The following is a 16,185-nucleotide window of genomic DNA, read 5'->3' on the forward strand; positions in this document are numbered from 1 at the left end:
CGTTTTTTCCTTGCGAGCTTCTCCGCTTGTCACGAGCAGTCGGAGCGGTCGGAGCAGTCGGAGCAGCCGGATGATGCTCTTTCGTCGGTAATACTCGCGTGATCGTAACATGTATTAACGGTAATTTACAAGTCACTGCAATAAACTACCGGATCGTTACCGATATTGTAACAAGCACGAGTCATAACAATTCCGCTAATGCATCTGGGGTAATTGAAACGCTCAAGTTCTCCCAGCTGGCGCGTTTCCGAGTACGAGTTAAGTACGTGGAGTCACGAACGAGAGAGAGAGAGAGAGAGAGAGAGAGAGAGAGAGCGTCTTTCCTCGAGCTTTCGTAAAGCTTTTAGGAAAATCTAGATCCACGAGATGGAGAATATATTAACGGCGTTAGGATCCTGGGAAAAAAAGTTGTCGAGAAATTAGCGAGGAAAATCTTCAGACAATCGCGAGATCGAAATACGCTCGTCGCACCGGTCGACCGAGTAAGAGTAATTAATAAGCTCTCCGACAGCTATTCATAATCCAAATGGCGCTTTCCAAACTTTGAGTACGAGTTAAAGATGAAGCGCAGCCGAATTAATACCCGCAGACATCGTGAATGCTCGTAGGAGACTAATTAATTTTCACACCTATCCTTACTAATTGATCAGCCAGCCTTCGCGCCACATATTAGATCGTTCTCCCTCTCTCGCGCTCTCTCTTTCTCTCTCTCTCTCTCTCTCTCTCTCTCTCTCTCTCTCTCTCTCTCTCTCTGACTCCTTAACGATATTATGTCCCACGTGGTAAATGTTGAAAATTACATCGGCCGACGATGCACGAGCGAGTTCATTCAGGCGATCTTAGGAATATCTAAAAACGATTTAAAATTTGAGAAATTATAAAAATTAAATTAGAATAGAATCGTTCGACTCGAAAAGAAAGGAAATAGTATCTACAACGTAAATATACTCATTTCACAGACTCTAAAAATGAAATCGGAAAAAAGAACGAAAAGTACGAAGACGAATAGGGAGCGATGAGTTAATTATGAAAAATGCGACGATTCGAGTCGGGTCGAGTCGATTCAAGACTCGCTTACAATTAGATAACTACGACGCTATCTGCTTGAGCAAAAGCTTTCCTCGCGGCGATCGACTCACCCCTTGGAGAAATAGCGAGCAAGCGCAGAAGGTGCCGCTTTTCTCGAAGAGAGGAGCGGAGAAGCTAGCAGAAAGCCGTTTCGTTGGCAATGGCGGAGAAAGCTGACGGGGTGACGGGGTGACGGGGAGACGGGGAAACGAGGAGGTGAGAGGAAGAGAGGAGGGAGGAGGTAAAGGCGTCTAAGACGAGACCTTTCCTTGCCATCAACTTGTCTGCCAGATCGATTCGCGACGACGTCGTCGGGGGCTCGAAACTCGGAGATATAAGCGAGACGTTGCTTTACCACCTCGAGGAAAGTCGAATCGAGAGAAGACGTATGCGTCTCTATACGAGACGGCTTTAACGGCTCCCTTTTTCTTTCTTTATCGATAAAAGTCGATACGCGAAAAGATCTACGCTACGCGTACAACATAGATCGATTACGTAAGAGGACCTTTTCTTCATTTCCCAGAGGATCCGTTACGTCTCTCCTCCTCCTCCTTCCGAAGATCCTCTATATTTTTATCCTCGGACTAATGGCGATGCGGTCGATAATATAATAATTACGAGCTATCCATATCGATAACGAGAAATATAGTTAGAGATCGATCTCTAGGCATGACCGCAGGGAGTCTTCCAGTTAGCTAATCGAAAATCTAAACGGTAGTATTAACTAAAGTATTGCCTAGAAAAATGACGTCATTTGAAATCATTCGACTTTTCATTTTAACATTTTCAATGCGTTTCTCTAAGAGAACATCGTACGATGTCGTCTAATCTATCTACTCGTCCGTTCAAGTATCATTACCAATTTGTAATTTAGATATAACGTCTTGCTACGATTAAAAAGAAAACGTTTGGAAAGCGCACTGTGGTATATAGCCATTAGCTCGGCAGTAGTTGCGTTTCATGGTTTAAATTTAGATAAATCGCAAGTAATACCGATTCTCCGGATCTCACCACGTACAGTGATGGCTGCGTACGGAAAGTCACGGATTAAAATAACATAATATAGGATATACAATGTAATGAGAATTAAGCGCGACTTTGTCTTGATCTATCCACAGCAAGAAGCATGGATTTTTTTTTAATATCTGTTTAAGAGATACAAAACTATCTCGAAATAATGAACTGATATCATTTTTACCTAGATATAATTTGTCCTATAATCTGGGCACATAGTACATATGTATATGGATTTTATAATCACTACATACATTTAATATATTTAACGTATAAACATATTGTGATAAATTAAGTGAAACTAATATATTTTTATAAACCATTTTTACTTCGTTGCATTAGGTATTAATAAATCTAAAGTTGGAGATTTATGAGTTAAACAAGGTGATCGGAAATATGGACGAATATTTATGAATTAATTAATAAATTCATGCTTTCTAAATTATCTAATTTCTAAGCGACCAGATAATCGACCTGCCGTTTTTGTTTTAAATGAACTTTAAGAATAAGTTAATTTTACAATTAAATCTCTTGATAGTATTATTAAGATAAGTAAGATAATCGAGCGTAAAAAGATTAAATACCAGCATGCATCACATATATATTTTTACGAATTAATAGACATTTTTAAAAAATAAAAAATGCTCGCTAAAAATACTTTATCAAAATGTGCAACATACGGTATAATCTGAAAAATTATAAGTTAGTTACGTGTAATGTTATCAACTTGATAGACCTCAAATTTTTTATTACTCTTTCGATATCAACCGATATAGTTATATAAATACTCTCATTATCAAATAATGGAAAAATGAAAAATACTGGTGTTGGCGAATTCAACGATGATTGTTTGCATCGAAATGGAAAATATATCAGTCATATAGGTAATATTTATTATAATCCAATTCAGAACATGCAATAAAAAAATTGTAAAAGCATACGGTACAGCACGTTCACTTGACAGTGCCAGTATATAAATGAATTTTTATTTCTCATCTATTTCGATCACATATAAATTAGAACGAATAAATTAGAAAGCATGCGAGGAAGAAACGAGAATTAATATATTAATTGCTGAAAATTCTGAGCTAAAGATTATTAATTTATCATCTAGACTTACGAGTTATGATTCTACAAGTCTCTTTGTCTTTTATCAAATATTTTACTCGACTTTTTTCTATCAGTAGCAATGATTCTGTTAAGACTTTTCTTTTATCCATAAAATTGATTAATATTTTATTAATTTTTCATCCAATAATAATCATAAAAATCTCGAACGATTCTTCTCAACTATATCTACAAATATCTATCTCAATTAGTCGATTATTAATTAAATGACTTGACCCAATGAAACAAAACGATTCTATCATGAACTAATAAGAATAAACTTGTGCACGATAAGTAAAATAGATTACTCGTGAGTATATTCGTGCTCACGTGCTCGTCAATAATTTATTTAAATAATTAAATAACTCGTGACGATTCTCGGATCTTTTGTCCTTGGCACGATGAATACCGAAGGGACTTGAATTTGTTCACTCACTACTTCAGAAGTTCTGCGATGACTCCAAAACACTCGTCCACTTTGTAGATCGAAGTTGAAAGAGGTTGATCCGTAGTAGAAATAAAATAAGTAGATATCGGAATAAGTTGAGATCATTTCCCGCGACGCATTGACTCTGATATCACTTATTAATTACGAAACGCTGAATTTAATTCGCAGATCTTTAGTGTTTATAGTCTCTACGAGTGTTAAAAAAAAAAAAAAAACTTTATGTAAAACACTGACTCTTTAACCGATTACTTGGCGCATAGTTGATTCAAGAATACGTGTTCCTACAAATTAATTTATATTGGGAAACAACGGCACATTTAAACTAACAAACTAACAATCTTTCTAATTCGCGATTTTTGTATTTTTATTTCGCGACGTAATACTCGATTTATTAATCGCTTCACGCAATGATCGCAATTCGAAACAAAACAAATTCAATAATTATATATGATACCATAAAATAAACCAGTAGATATTTCCATGGATATGTACTTACACGTCAAAGTATTCGATAGAAATGAAGAGGTCTCTTTTCGTCCTTTGAAGGAGCACGAACATTCCATTGTTTTTATCGTCTGAATCATTTCCTGGAAATCCACAGCCAAATATTTATTTACATTATTCGCAATGCTACCTATCTCTCTCTCTCTCTCTCTCTCTCTCTCTCTCTCTATCAAGCCTCATTCAATATCTTTAAATAGAGATAGACTTACTTTAGAATATGAAGAAGAAAAAGTATGTGTAAAAAAGGCTAACGTATTCTCCACTGTCTTCTTCCAATTCTTAGAATTCTTCAAAATCTGAGAAATGTAAAGTCGTATTAGTAAAAGACAAAATTAAATGTATATGTATTATGTGTATACATATATCCATACGAATGTGTATGTATAATATATGTATCTGTGAATATAAAAATTAAATATAATGCGAAATACGATCGATGACGACTAATTAATGAAAAGTTGTTGATTAGAATATCGATAAAAAGCGGGAGAATTATCGATATCGAGGAAATAAAAGTAGATATTTCGAGAAAAATATATGACGCAATAGTTCTCTGAGATATTCCTAGACGCCGATTTTATTTTCACGAATATTTCTTAAGCGCATCGTCGCCTCGATTTGCGGATATTTACACGCGGAAATCGCATTTCAAGAAATCGATTGGTATATAGGCGGCAAAATGAACGTAAGAAAAAATATGCTAATTACCTAAAATTAATAAGGATGGCAGAAATAAGTACCGTGTCGGCGACCACCAAACACAAAATGGCGTTGTGTCCACCGGCGAGATGGTTGAATAATTCGCGTGACGCATGCTCACTTCGTCACTTCGGATATATATTGTGTCCTAATAAATATATTAATCTTTCTACCTATTATCAAAAAATAATACATATAAAATTTAAAAACAAAAAATCCATTAATAATTGTAGTAAGCAGTATCATGAAAATAAATTAATATTTTTTGACTAATTTATTAAAGTAATTCCCGTCACATGCGGACGCAAACTCGTCGTTACAGCTACGTAGCTTCTCTTTGATTTTTATATCGCGAGTCAAAACAGATCTAATTATTAAATCGAATAATTAAAAAACTTAACTCTATTTACTGTACATCTTTTTTTATAAATATTCTGACAGAAAATATTATTTTGTACAATTTTTACCTTTAAAAGTATTTAATAATTTATAAATTATATAATCGAATAATCGAAAATATTCTTTGATCTGTACAAGAGGAAGGTAAAGCGACGAATACGCTGGAAGTAAATAACTTCGAACATATAATATGTATCTATAATGATAGGAAAAAAAATTTGGCAACAACGACTCTGACTTACATATGTGTATACTATTGATCCATATAAATCAACACTCTGACCTACATATATAATTTCTTGGAAAATACCTGTTCTCAATACCAAGGTAGACGACAAAAAACTCTCGTTTATTTTCACACAGATGCTAGCACAAACGAGCAAATACCCAACCTCGGCGACGCCGAAACGTTCTTAAATACTTTGTATCTATTTGTTTCCTCGACATATACTTTCCTTACATATACATATATTTATATACAAATCGATAAATTCTTGGAAGAGTTCAGGTTTCTTATTTTAATGAGAGTTTGTACGTTGTTTATTTTCTTTTTTTCGAAAAGAGAAATAAAAGCATTGAGACGTAAGAGATGTATAATATTTTCTTGTCGGCTCGTCGTACGTTTATCGCGAATTATTAATGACAAAATATTCGCTTGTTCGTCATGAAAACTATTTAAAAAAGAAATTGAATCATCGATAGGAAGACTTTCAGTCCGACACATGACAAAACGTTGTTTCGACAGAATGTCCTGATGAAGAGACGACAAAAAGACGAAGCTTTTAAATTCTTACCGGCATAGAATACCAGTGCTATAAGTTCTCTCGTATTCTCTCTCGACAAAGAGGAACAATATCGTTTGCTCAAAGAGACACTTTTGTTCTTTTCAACTTTTTAAAACTGTCATACATTGGCAAATGCATCTAAATCGTCGCAAAATACCACTCATTTGCGATGTACACGAAAAAAAGAAAAAGAGAGAGAGAAAAACAAAGTTAAAAGGGAGAGAAGAGAAAAGGAAAAGGAATGAGAGGCTTGATAACTTGGACGAGGAGCTCGCAACAGAAGCATTGCCATCGGTTTGGGTCTGGCTGATTTTCTGCTTCGAATCGAGCATGTTCGTCCTTTTAGTGATCCCACTGGGGGGTGCGAGAGAACTCGACTCGAGCGACGTCTGGAAAAGCGACGGTCCGAGGAGTCGGAGAGAAAGAGAGGGTTGCTGCGTAGGAAGAGGATCGTTTCAGGGTTGGTAGTGTCGATAGCAGAGATAGAGAGATAGATAGAGCGAGCGAGAGAGAGAGAGAGAGAGGGACTACGCGCGCGCTCGACGGAAGGGTGGAAATGGGGATGAGAGAGGGAGCGCCGGAGCGTGTAATTGAGTCCCGTGCACGATCGCTACTTTATCGACCCCCTTATGCTACTCCCTCCCCTTCGCCACCCTTTCGCCGTTGCTCCAGAATCCGCTGGAAACCACCACCACCACTAGTATAACCAGTAGCGTGTTCGACCCTAGACGATCCACCCCCTATCGCCGAGCTCCGTCCCTACTAAACCCTCTCCTTTCCTCTCCTCTCCTCTTCTCTCTTCTCCTCTCCTCTCCACTCCTCTCCTCCCTTCCCCTCTCCTCTCGTCTCCTCTCCTCTCCTCTCCTCTCCTCTTCTTTCCTCGTCGTTCTCTCTCTCTCTCTCTCTCTCTTCTCCAATGATACCAAGCGAGAGATAGTCGAATACCGAGAAGACAAGGACGAGAACGACGACGAGTGGAAGGGTGACTTCTTGAGAATCGAGAGCTAAAAGAAAGGGGCGGACTATGGAGGGGGAGGAAAGAGAAAGAGAAAGAGAGAAAGCTAGGAAGGAGTCTCTCGGCGTGTGTCAGCGTTCTGAAAATTGATGAAAACGAGCTGCCGTTCTTCCGCGCGTCTACGAAAGCCATCGCGAAGATCAATTTCAAGACTCGAGACCGGAAGTCGCTTTAACTATCGTTCTTGTACCTCGATTTCCATCGACCGCTCGTTGAAAATCAAATTTATGATCCTCCACGCTATCTACGATGATTTGCGAAAGTTATGAAAGTTAAGTTAGCGAATTGTCTCTTGTCGATCCATAGAGGTGTCTTTCTTTTCGATAAAAGAGATTTAGAAAAAAAAGAGAAGAAGAGGAGAAATTCGATCGATAGACAAAACGAGTCGGACGAAGAGTAGCCTACGTTAGATCGTAAAATGTTGGAGCTTCATTGTCATTGTCGCACGCTCGTTATCATCGAAAGATTAACGAGACGAAAAGTGCACGTCACGCGTAATGCACGTATGCACATACGAGTATAATGTATGTGAGTATATGTAAATGCGTATAGCGTAGATATATCGTTCCTCGTTACAGGAAAGAACGGAAAGAACGCGCGTTTTCTCGATGTTTCCGATTGCGAATTACAATGGGCTTGCAATTGTATCGCAATTTACCACATCCTCCAACGGAGAACGTCACGGAGGTACCTTCATCGTGCAACGTAATTACGGATCTACGGAGTTGCCTTTCCTGCGCGGTCGCAACAAGACGACGGCGCCCGACGAATGCACTCGAGTGCATCCCTCTATGCGCAAGACACAAGATATAACGTCTCCGTTTTCTCGCTCTTTATTCGACAATGATTTCGTTCTTTGTACGAGCTATCTGTAACATCCATCTTCCTGCATAATATAGGCGTAAGCTAGTTTTCTTCCTTATAATCCGACTCTCGAAGTAGCAGCCGAGAATAGTACGTGAAACTTTATTACCACTGGCCAAACCTTTCGATTCCATCGTAGATAGGCGTACGCGGTCATGTCTTTGCAATTAAATCGGTTATTAATTATCCTTTTCCGCGTTCGTAATCACCCATAAAATAGGCTCGCGGGAGCCAATAGAATATTGATGAGATCGTCGTTAACCGCGATCGCGGTGATATCCGTGGATTGCGTCTAACTAAAAATAAATTTCTTGTTCCTCGTGTCCAAGGAAGAAAGGAAAGGAGGTAGGGAGGAAGGAAGGAAAAAAGGACAGCGCCTCTTCTCCCTTCTCATCGAGCAAGGAGAAAGAGTAATCGAGAAAAGGAGCGAGAGAAAAGAAAGAGATTAAACCCTTCGGTCCCGCGAGATCCTTTAAGGCGGAGTACGCCTGACGCGCATAACAGAGAAATGATTTGATTAAAATGTAAAGGAGAAAGCCGGAGAAGGAGGTCCTTCTGTTTGCGCATTTCACGGTCCGCCTGTAAAAAAGCGAGCTAGCGGGGCTAGCCGTTAGACAGATGGCAGTCGGCGCACTCAATGGCCTGAGAAATTGGATTGCGTTTAAACTCCCGCACGTTTTCAACTTCGAGGTGCAGATACCGGCTCGTGCACCAAGTCGGACCTTTTTATGGACGCTGAATCAAAGAGGCAGCCAATCCCAAGCCTAACGACTCTCCTCTCGTTTCTCCTTACTACGATTTCGCGAGTCGAACGCGTAAAAACGCTTAAAAACCTCTTGATCCTTTCGCTCCGATTTTGTGAACGCTGCTCGACGGATCGTCGTCTGAAAAGAGATGCAAGCTACTTGGAAATAAGCGCACGCGTCATCTGGATTAGCGTTTCACGAAATAATGATAGAGAAAAGGAAGGAGAGAGAGAGAGAGATCGAATTGGTAGGATCACGCATGCCTCGAGCTAATCGCGAGTAAAACGACCGGAGGCAATTTTCGTTTCGTACAATGACCAATCAAACCGATGGAGCAAGCAATTTTCTGTGAGTAACGCTCCGCGCACGTTTTATGTATCGCGCGTGACAAACCGTCACCTGTTCTCTCTTGCGTACCATCGACACGAATCGACTCGAAGAAAAATACAAAACCATTTTCAATAAGTACGATCAATGCTCCGAAACGTGTTAACGGATCTGCTGGCAGTAAATCTTAAAAGTAACGTTCAAAAATTACACGTTGCCCGTTAGCCGAGAATAAAGTAGAAAGATAAATACAGGAGGAAACGTTCGACAATGTCGTAAAATTCGACGGTGTGCGGCAGTCTCTCGTAAGAACGACGAGCGGCGTCGACATCGATGATTATATGCGTCAAGAACATCGTTATATACCGAGATATCTTCTTCCTTCAAAAAAATGATCCCACGGTGACCTATTCCGAAACTAATCGTAATGATTTTATCGTAAAAGTGATATAAAAGTATTATTTCCGCGCTCGGTCCTTAACGATTGTCCCCACTTTAAAACGTACCGCTCGATACTCCGATAACGTCTATAAATCAGATCTCTTGATAGTCCTCGTGTCTTTCGAGAGAGCGTGGGCTTAAACACCGTTTAAATTATAAACTCTATTGGACTGGAAAGGGGAACGATTACTGCGAGACGTTGACCATAAATTTCATCTAAATCAAAGAACAATAAGACCGATGGTAAAAGCGAGTCGCCTTTTGTCGCTCGAACGAAATTTCTTTTATATCGCAATAATTTTCATAGTAAAAATTCGTTCGATGTACCTAACTATGAAACGTCTCGCGTCCAATCGCTTTATTTTCTCTCAAAGTTTCTTCCACTCGAGAACAGCTTGAAACGAATCGGATAACCGAGAGAAAGATACGGAGATAGAGAGAACAAACGTGAACGACTTTGGTCTAAAATCTTTCAAAGAGCAAGAAGGAAGATTCGAATCAGAGAGAGAGGGGGGGAGGGAGGGAGAGAGAGAGATAGAGTCGTGTGGGTGAACGAGTCGAGATTCTACGGAGCGGATGGTGATGCAAACGCGTACAGGGAGGTTCTGACGGGTGAACCACGTCGAAGCAAAGTGGGGAGATAAGGGCGAGTGGTAGGGATATCGAGAAAGGTGCTTGAGAAGGGGAGGAGAGGTACAAGCCTGGTGGCAGCAATCACCGTGAGTGGGCGACACGCGCTTCTCGTGGGTTATCAGCCTGATGAGGTACTTTCAACCCTCTCTTTTCCTCTCCTTCTCCTACTCCCTTTCGATGTCTCACGCTGCTGCTACATCGTCCGATGGAACGAGAGAAGGAGGGAGGGAGGGAGGGAGGGAGGAAGAGAGAGGGAGAGGAGTTTATGCTATACGTGAACTCTGCTTGCCGGATAGATCCAGGAACGACCGATGCTTCGCGACTCTTTTACACAAATTTTCTTTCCTTCGAGAAGAAGGTTATTGTAATTTCGTGTAACGCTCAACATCCATTCACGTTGAAAAATGACCGTATACGACGACGATAATGTAACGATAAGCTTGTCTCTTTGATTGGAGACTTCAATTTCTAAAATGAAAAAATAATATTTTATACAAAGAAGAATCGATAAAATCGTGAAATTCTCTCGTAGAAGCCGCGATTACTCGACTATTCACGAATGTCCGTTCGTCGGCGCGTGCGTTCGTTCGTTCGTTCGTTCGCTCGCTCGTGCAGAGTTTCGCCATATGACGGTACCGATCGAGCTCGCTGGCTCGCTCGCTTACAGCAAGGGGCTGGTAATGATGGCAGGGATCACCGTATTCTGCCTTCGCGACATGTGGCGACGTCCTATAAGCCTGGACGCCAAAACGATTTCTATTAAAACAAACGTGACGATTCTCGCTAGGAATCGAAACGAAATATGCGCATCGATTTCGATATACTTCGATCGTTTGAAACAAATAATTTGACGGATATTTGGTATCGTCGTCGTAAATTCGGACATTCGTAGCGATCGAAGGTAGCAGAAAAGAGAGGAAAAAGTAAAGGAGGGTGGCTGTTGGGTTCGTCGAGTTCCAACCCCGTAACGAGCGTACGTAATCGATGTGGCTTTTTTTAGGGGATGCACTCCGGATGGTATTTCGTGTAACGTGACGCGACTCGAACGAGATCGCATCGCTCCGTTCGGGCATGCGCGAACAAAGTATCGTAATAAAGTACAACGCTAATCGATCAAAATCAATTCTCATAGACGACGTTGTAAATTCCATCCGAATCCTCGAGTCACTTTTGACCATCGCGCGTTTAAGGGGCTTGAAAAATATAGGTACGTAGGTACCTTATTTCTTCGAGCCGCTCGAAATGGCGAATCTACGATCTTCTCTTGCGTCTCGATCGATCAAATCCTTAACGAAAGTCCGAGAATTCGATCGACGACGAGAATTTTGTCATCGGCCGAGCGACACGTTGTCCGTGTGTTCGTAGAAGAGAGAAAGGGATAGAATGGAGGACAAAACGAGACAGAGAGAACAGGGGGAGCAGGCGTAGCCAGAAGGATAGGCACGCGTGTGCGTGCGATCAGCAACGGTGATCAATCACCTTCAAACTGCGGTCGTACAATGCATGTTGTGCCACCAGAATCTGCTCGCTCAAGAGCTATTGTTGCCACCCACGTTGTCCCTCTTCTGCTGCCCACCTTTATCCGCCGATCCATCGTACCCATCCGAAGCAAAGTCGCTCGTAAATCGGGACCGTTCGGACTTTCGGCCCCGGCCTCGATTCGATAATATCGTTTTGTTTGAAAACGCATTTACGTGACGTCCCGAGGATCGAGTAACGCTTCAAAGATTTTCCTTCGACCGTTTCACGTTGGATATCTGAAGGGAAAAAGAAAAAAAAAGAAAGAAAAGGACCTCCCGTTAATACGAGAGACTTATTATTACCGTTTAAAAGCGATCAAGGTATTCGAACGTACAACGGGAAAGTCGCGAGTTGGTTAGAGCAATATATCGTAGGTACGTACCTATATCCGAAGCTCGAACAAGCGGATATAAATATGGGATAAAGGTTTTCGGGAGATAGAGCGAGCCTCCTCGAGCCCGAAGAACGGATTTGAAGGGTTGCTCTCTTGTACCGAAAGAATGGACATCGTAAAATCGGTAACGAATGTTCCTCTCTTTGCGACGGTATGGAATCAGCAAGAATTTTCGCGGAAGAGAAGGTTTCAGATCGATGTACCTAGGTACGACGATCCCCATCCGCCATCGAGCTAAAACGTTTAATCTCGGCAAAGAATCTCCTACTTGAAAGGAAGCTTCCAAGTAAAACGGAGGAAGAGGAAGCTAAAGAGAGACTCGTACTAGAGAGAGGCGACTAAGGTGAGCTAGAAAGGAGATAGCGATCGTCTCCGAAAGGAACAGATTCGTTAACGGTACGAAGGACGTCTGGTCTAGTCTAAAAAGGGAACTCAGGACGAGGGTGGTTCTGCGTCGTCGGGATGGATGCCGGGGGTGGCGCGCACGTATCGTTCGTACATCGTTCGGTTCGGCGAGAAGCGCGCAAGATCGTGGCGACGCGTGCCACTTGGCCGCGGTGTTATCGCGAGACACCAGGCAGGAGCCAGGCACTCGACCATGTCCAGACGTTACTTCTCGTCTTTTTTTAGTCTTTTTTCGACATCGGGATCCTCAGAGAATCTTGGCTCCTCGAGAGCGAGTATCGTCTACGATACGCGGCCACTTTAACGATTAGACAAGAGAACGGCCGATGGCGACTAAATGCGTTTCTGGAAGGCGTCTCTCGAAGCGTCTCTCGGAGCTTCTCTAGAAGCCGTCGTCTCTCGAAGGAAGGAACTCTTCGTCTTCGAGGAAGAAACTTCTGATTGCGTTCGAGATCATCGCTGAACATAAAAGTGACATCGGTAAAGGAGCGAGAGATAAAAAATAGATCGCATTATCTACCGACGGAGGGTAAAAAAAAGATATACGAGCATCCCGATCGAAATAATATGCCGAGGACGTGTCCGGCCGCGGAACGGACCTCGCGCTTGACCACGAAACGAAGTACTTTTATGAGGGACGATTTATTTTCGAAACGACGCGATCTGTCCGTGAAAGATGCGTCGCCTGGATCCGCGCGTACGATCTTTCGTATATGCCAATCGTATATAATATGCCTTTTCTCTCGTGTTTTCTCGTCTAACGTAATACCAAAGTACACGAGCGATTCGCCGCCTTCGCGCAGATTAGAATACCAAATTTTCCAAATTTCGAGTAATTCGCACTAGTCGTTCGCATCGGCGAACGCGCCAAACTAACTAGACCATGAATAAAAGATGGGAAGAGGCAAGACGCGAACGAAAAAGCTACGATCTGTCTCTGGGTAGGTACCTACGTATCCGAACGTATACATATTCATCGCGGTCGCTTTTCAAGAAGCTCGAAAAAAAATTCATTTTCTATTCTACGCTCTTGCAGATCCAGATCTCTTCGCATTGTAAACCCCCGTTTTAATATGCGCGTGTTTCATAGGAAATATATGGAAAATACTTTTTCTCCGGACTGCTTTCCTCGGACTCGTTCCTCTCGCATGAATCTCCTTCCAAAATCACCTCCGTGCCAGAGCTTCCGTCGTTCTATCCCATCGACGGAAGCGCGGATCGCGTTTAATGAAAAAGGAGCGAAATCTTTTCCGCGTTAACGCTATCTTACACTTCACGCGCGAGTGCCTGTTCACACAACGAATTTACACGCGAATCACGTGGTTCGCGTGCGTAAGAATAATTACACGTGGGCCGCGTATCGACTAGCGAGTACTTACACGTATACGCTTTTACCTGCGACGAGTGAACGATATACGCCTAGCTGTGTTATCTACGGCTCGTAACACAGCTAGACGTATATCTCATTGCCGGATTAAGAAATCTACAATTTGTAAAGAAACGATCGATTTCGTGCGATCCACGAGGAACATCGACGAGTGCCTCGGTGAATTCTTCGTTATAATCAAAAAAAAAGAAGCGAGTAAAGAAAAGAGAGATATACCTAAGGGAAAGAAAGAAAATAAAGATAAAACGAAAAAGCATTTAATCGAGATACTTCTCGATCTCGTCGATCCGTGGATCCATCGATCCGTCGATCCGTCGATCCGTCGATCCGTCGATCCGTCGATCCGTCGTTTCTCGCAAGGCACGAAGGAGGCAAGAAAAATCGATGCCACGGAAACCGATGGAGTCATAAAATCAATCATAACGGAAAGGTTATGGCCGATTTTATCGCGATAACTGCACGCCGCGCGAATATATATCCTCGTCCAGTTAGAGCTCGAATTCCGTATTAATTAGGCAGCGCGACAAGGCGAAATTATGGAGGTACGGTAGATTCATTAAACCTTTAATAGTCGTTATAAAACCGGTGTTGTACGCTAAAGGAGGCGTCTACGTTCCGGACGCCTCTATTCAAAAAAGAGGAGAAAAAGAAAGTATTTTCGAAATAGTTTCCAACTTTCAAAGTACATTTTTTATATAAATATAGAAAAAGGCATAAGCAAGTGTAAGAAAAAAGATGGAATCTATCTCTTTGTCAGGCCCTGCGGAATGGAAATTACTACGGATGTAGAATTTCGTCGGGGTGGCACGTAAAGAAGGGACATCGCGACGGGTGACTAGAATCACCTCGGCCCGTCGATTCTCTCTCTCTCTCTCTCGAAAGAGAGAGAGAGAGAGAGAGAGAGAAAGAATCCTACTCGACGAAGAGTCCAGGATGGGGGCGCCCCCTTGGCGACTACGGCACGGATCTCGCGCCATTACTCAGAGGTATCGTGCTGCTGTTTCTACCGCTAGAAAAGTCGGCATAAAGCAGCCAAGAGGACGAACCTGGCCGCCCATCGTGCTCGCTTCGAATACCCGCGTAAAAATGACTTGTGTCAACGTGCGTTCACGGACCCCCTGCAGCTCCATCGCCACCACCTGGCCACTCGAGGATCTTGTTTTACAATGACCAAAGAAAAAGGAGAAGCGATAGAGAGAGAGAGAGAGAGAAAGAGGAAGAGAGAAATCTGGACCTCGCGGTACGAAGAACCTTGCATTGTCATCGGTTTTACGATTTATTCGACCAACTTTATTTGTTAAAGTTAGTTTAGATAAATTATCCTAAAACTATCTTTCGTTTCGAGTTTGATTGCATGATTCTTGCATGCAATTCCAAGCTAAAGGGGCCGACTTTAATAACTCCGTAAATAATCGGACGTTTCCCCTTCTCTCTCTCTCTCTCTCTCTCTCGGGCGCGCACGCGGTCATCGATTCGAAAATGATTAGCGATAATGTCAAGGGAGTGGAGGAGGCACGTTCGCGATGCGTCCGTGACTCCTCTCGTCCGATACACGATTCCACCTAATTGAAATAACCACAGAGTAGTGTGCCGAGAGAGTAAGAAAAGAGGACTCGCAATCGGCGAGGTGGACGATGATCTCGGAGAACGATCGTGGGCGATCCACGTCCGGCGATATCCCATCGAGATCGTCAAATGGATGCCTCCCGTCTTTCTACGTTTTCTCGGCAGCCTGCATTTCCGTTCGCACGTGCCGGTTCGTCGAGGGGATTACGAACCCTCCGCGTCGAACCTTTCCAATGACTCCTTCTCCTCCTCTTTCGACCATTTCAAAGCTTCGAGCATTCGAAAGAAAACAAGAGAAGAAGAGAAGAACGATCGTACCAATGAAAGACCGAGAATCAAATCACTATCGTCCATACCCATCATTTGCCACTGCTTCTACCTTCGCAATCTTACTTTTTTCCATCTTCCATACTATTTTCGAATCGAAACTTTCCTTTCCGGCAAAAACGTTGCGACTCTTGTACTCGAGTTATCGCTTAAATGCTAAAGAAAATTGTTACAAAAACATTAAATTAGGGAAGGGTAGAAAAAGAGAAACAGAGAGAGAGAGAGAGAGAGAGAGAGAGAGAGAGAAGGATAGACACATAGGGGAGTTCGAAGCTGATAGTAGATTTAATTGTAATGACCCGAGATATACTGAACGCGATCCGTACGATAAAAAAGGAATAAATCCTCGTAGGATTCCCACGTGAATCGTGACCGTAAACGAACGCTTTTACGGTCCACAGTCGATACGTCGCTCCATCATAGATATATCTACCTATGGCTTCCGGGGTAATCCTGAAGGACCTACCGAGCGAGAAAGAATAATAGACTATCCTATGATAAAATACAGAGACTACGATACCGACCTTCTAAACCC

This window comes from Vespula vulgaris, chromosome 4 (genome assembly GCF_905475345.1).
Source record: "Vespula vulgaris chromosome 4, iyVesVulg1.1, whole genome shotgun sequence".
Classification (NCBI taxonomy): Eukaryota; Metazoa; Arthropoda; class Insecta; order Hymenoptera; family Vespidae; genus Vespula; species Vespula vulgaris.